At 33.8% G+C, this 5,106-nt stretch overlaps 1 long non-coding RNA gene across 1 annotated transcript; it reads left to right on the top strand.

The window, feature by feature from the left end:
* Positions 1-539: 539 nt before the first annotated feature.
* Positions 540-4,166, top strand: LOC126865912 (uncharacterized). Its single transcript, XR_007689725.1, has 4 exons — positions 540-1,230; positions 1,302-1,499; positions 1,718-2,709; positions 3,120-4,166. It is a non-coding gene; the product is annotated as an uncharacterized LOC126865912 (long non-coding RNA).
* The last annotated feature ends 940 nt before the right edge of the window (positions 4,167-5,106 follow it).

The following is a 5,106-nucleotide window of genomic DNA, read 5'->3' as shown; positions in this document are numbered from 1 at the left end:
GAATTTCGTTGAACTACCCTTATTATCATAATCGAAATAAGGGGATCGATCAGTTCGTGGCGTCGATTATTTAATCGTAACGGGAACTTACAACTCTCGTTGACGTGCTATCTCGCGATCGCGTCTCTCCGCGAACGGTCGAAACAAAATGATTCACTAAAAACTGTCCTGAATTCCTAAGAATTTATTTACCGCAAAACTGACAAAGTGTTTATTTAAAACATGAGGTTGAAGGTAGTCCTTTTCTTTCATTTCATTCATTTTCATTTTCTTTCTTAAGTATGGCTAACACAATATCTAATCAATTAAAATTTTATATTTTCACGTAAAAAGTTTCTTTAGATAATTATTATCAACATGATGACTAACTCTTACGGATTAATACGTGTCTGTAGGGCAATCCGGTGGACTTGATCGGCCTTTTACTTCGAAAGTTGAGTAATCGGTGTCGCTTTCTTACGCATCTTTGAACTGTATAAATGTTTTAAAATTGTTTGATCCAGAATGTACCACACCGGACAATCAAGAAGGCAGGTGCCTTGACTACAGAAAATGTAAACCTCTGCAAGAAATATGGCAGATACAGTACCGTACAGCCACCGATTTTTATAGACGATCAGTGTGCAGATACCAGGGCAATGTTACGATCGTTTGCTGTCCGAACGATCCAAACAAAGAGAAGAGAGAAATTTTAATAAAAACTGTGTATAAGTATAAGGCTTTGCGACCACCATACTGTGGTTTTAGCAACGTCTCTCATACCAGGGTGGTCGATGGTAAACCAGCTGAACTTGGTACGTTTTATGTCTTTCTTTCCGATTAATAATAAGCCATTTACTGCAAAGAATGAACTTTAAAGGCATTAAACAGCACATCAATGTACATTTCAATTAGACTAAATAATAATGCTATGATTTTATCGGTAGTAACTTTACTTATTAACTTGAATTATTTCTTTCTTTTACTTCATGTTAGGAAGAGTATCTTTTTGCTTGAAATAAAAAATTGATATAGGAGTAATAATATGGATAGAGATCAAAAACTGTTAGGGCAGAAATTACACGTTTGAACTTTATAGTTCAGTATAGTTCAAATAGAAATTATATAGAATTATTTAATAATTTGTATTCCACTGGAATAAAAATTTAATTTCTGTCTTTATCAAATCTCTATTTCAGAGTATTTGTACGTATGTACTTATCGTCTGCTGTATGATCGAATATCGAATAGGTAATAATCGTTGTTACCCGTTATGTGAGAAAAAATTATGTATATTCACAACTATGACTATTGCATTTTAGGCGCTTGGCCATGGATCGCTGCATTAGGTTTTCGTAATCCCCGAAACCCAGACAAACCACTATGGAAGTGCGGAGGTTCCCTGATATCGGCTAGGCATGTTTTGACCGCAGCACATTGTGCACATATGGATGGAATAGAAAACATACACAATCATAATATTGCCATTCTTAGATTGGTGGAGGAGGTGCCATTTTCGAGTAAGTCCTCAAATATATATATATATATATATATATATATATATATATATATATATATATATATATATATATATATATATGCTATTGAGTATTACTGAAGTATCATATCCTGAAATTTCTTACTGTACACATATATTGTGTCATAAAGCGTGTATAATTCTTTCTCATACTTTTGGTCATTCGTTTCCTGCATTTTCATTTATTTTTTTATTTTTCAGGGTACGTATATCCCATTTGTACGAAAGAGCCTCTACGAAAGAGCAACTTCGTCGGCTATAACCCCCTTGTTGCTGGATCGGGAGCATTAAGATATAGTAAGTGATATCAATTTTATAATAAAATTAAATAGTTCCAGTCTTAAATATCTTTCTTATTTTCTTCGTAGGACGACCACGACGTAATGCATTAATGGAAGTACAAATGCCAGTGATTAAGAACGCCGAATGCAAAATAGCTTATTCCAAATTTCCTAATGCACCTGATATCACTGATGGTATAATATGCGCCGAACATGCTCAGGGTGGAGAGGATTCTTGTACGGTAATTAAGTTACAGAGTTACTACAAACTATACGGTATCTGAAGACACGTCGATTCGAATTAACATCAAATCGACGTCTTAAACATTAAAAATAATAGATAAACACAATTTAATAGTTTTGCCCACTTCTCACACCTCGTTATGGTATTTAATCTAATTTCCTTCTAATCTTAGTTTTGCTCAAAATACATATAACATGTACGTTATAAATTGGAGTATTTCAATACACAAATCAATAGAAGATTATTACTGTATATAAGTATAATTTCAATACAATTCGATCGATATATTTCAGTATCTTTGATTAAAAATTTAACGATCCTTTCAGGCTGACCGCGGCGGACCACTGCTGATACAACATGAATTAACCTCGTATTTAATAGGTATTGTGTCTTATGCTTATAAGTGCGGCACAGCTGGGTATCCCAGCGTTTACACTAGGGTCACATCGTACCTTGACTTCATTCTCCAAGCGATGCAATAATATGATATTACTGTTCCATAAATATCATTGTGTAAAAAACGTAAAGTTGGATTTTCTTATTGTGGAGATAAGAAACAGCTCAAATTTACATTGTTTTGTACGTTACAAATTATAGGCTTAAAATGTACGAAATGTAACTTTGAAACGACACTAATTTTTTACGCACGATAAACCTCCACGACTTAGGTATGTAAAGATGATAAACGTGTATTAATTCTATTAATTTGGTAATAATAAACCAACTTTCTGAGAAGTTCTGTAAATTTCGTTTCTGTTGTATCAAGAGAATAATGGAATATTCCACTTAGATCGTATACTTCTTGTACGTACGTACAAAATTTTCCGGCTAATCTAAAACACTTCATAAGATAGAGAGCTTCTGGAAATTCGGACACAGAGAGTGCATAAAATACAAGATAAGTCTCGTGTCTTTCAAAATTATTTTTTATTCGCTAAAAACGTCCTGTGTACTCATGCAATCACATGCAACCTCGAAACTTCACTTATTTTTTATCACTTTCCAATTCAATACACAGTTTCAGCATTTTTGACTATATGTAAGAGAAATTTCCATTCAGCCAAAGGTGTACTTACAGATTATAGATTCCTATACGACTCTCAGTAAAAATTTATCCGCACTCCAGATAGTTAAAACTTCTGTCGACCGTATTGATCCATCTGCACTCTTCGTATGACGTCAATATCTGTTCAGTGCTGCTGCGCAGGTTTCTTTGTGTTACGTCAATTCGTTTGTGACCGTTGCGCGAGTAATGGCGCTTTGCAATGGTGATTTGCAGGAAAACAGTGCAGGATGCTGTGATTCGTTTCTTGTGGTCGGAGGTTATGTTTGATGCCTATATTTATCAAAGATTTAATGCACATTATGGAGAAAGTGTTTTGTCACGAAGTGTGTTTGAATGGGCACAAAAGTTCAAAGAAGATCGCACGAGTGTTATGAAAAAACAGCTGGACGCCCGTCCACATCCACGATGACAACATTGAACGTGCTCATGAACTTATGCTCTATGGAATAGACGAGTGACACTGGATAATGTGGCAAATCATTTGCAAATCAGCCACGGCTCTGCTTATGCAATAGTGCACGACAGATTTGGATTTTAAAAAGTTTGTGCGAGATGGATGCCGAAAAAGCTGATGAAAAGGTGAAGACGACGATGCATTCGTGGTTCGCAGCTCAGCCCAAAACATTTTTTAATGAGAAAATACAAAGGTCCTTCGGCAAATGGACAAAGTGTATACAGAAATCGAGTGATTATGTCAAAAAATGATGTATGTCTTTTTTGACAATTGCTTAAAATAAATTCTACACCGACAGAGCGGGTAACTTTTTACTCACCCTCGTAAGACACTTAAATTTCCAATCTATTATGATGAATAAAAGAGCTTATACTATTAAATCTAATTGTATTTTGTTGCATGAGAGTACACGTGTATGTGATGTACATTACCTTTATATCCCCTTGAACGCTTCAATATTGCGCATATATACTATATTTTGTACAGCTTCTATAAAATTTCGTATGTTTGTTTAGGCTGTTAATCTAGAGGCTGGAGTACAAAGAAGTGGCACAATGATGTGGGCTGATGACATTTATAATTATCAAGGAATCACCCCTACATTCGCTCAGGTATATATCGTTGACTATAACGTATTTAACATATATGATTGTTAGAATATTAATAATTAATTTTTAATTCTATCAGAATTTTAATGAAACTGTCCCTTGGGAAGGAAGAACTGATACCTTGATATCACGGTTTGTACATCCTATATATACGACAAATTTTAGAACATTATATAACGAAGAACCAGATCGTCGTGGCCATGTGATGTGAATAAAAGGACTTGAATTTGATGATATTTTTATAATGTTAGATAACATAACTAAGTATCTTCACAGTAAGATAGGATGACATGGTTTACATGATCTTAATGTTGTTCACTCGAGTGATGATATTATAAGGAAAAGCGTAATATCACAGGTAGGATGATTCATAATTTAGAACTACTAACTCATGTATGTATTAAAAATTAAAGAAATATATTAAATTTTATAGGATATTTATGTTTAGTAACCAGTAATTCAGAGATTGGTATTCATGGTTACTATAACGAGGCTGTAGAAACGCACCCTTTCTTCTTTGCAAATGGTCCTGTATTTATGTCTAAGCCGAAACTGGAACCTCTGAATAATTTAGATTTATTCTTGTTATTTTCTAAAATACTTATCTACAGTATACCATAAGGAATGATACCGTATCGCACCTAATCAAGTGCCTTAAGAAACATCAACAGGATATCACAGTAAGTAATCCCTTATCGACAGATATGTAAGTAAAAGTTATGTGTCATTGTTATACACAATTATGTGTTAGTGTTATACACAGTTATTTATCATTTTCTATTAATTCAGTTGTAGCCACTACAATATCTATGACACTGGTAGTAATTATAAGAACAATAATGATGTTCTATAAGAGGAAATGATGATTAGGAACAAAAACTTACAGGTAAGTCAAAGTATATGTTATTTGCCATTTGAAAAGAAAGTTACTAACTTG

Source organism: Bombus huntii, chromosome 1, assembly GCF_024542735.1.
Source record: "Bombus huntii isolate Logan2020A chromosome 1, iyBomHunt1.1, whole genome shotgun sequence".
Lineage (NCBI taxonomy): Eukaryota > Metazoa > Arthropoda > Insecta > Hymenoptera > Apidae > Bombus > Bombus huntii.
Note: the sequence above shows the minus strand (reverse complement) of the source record. Positions and strands in the feature narration are given on the sequence as shown.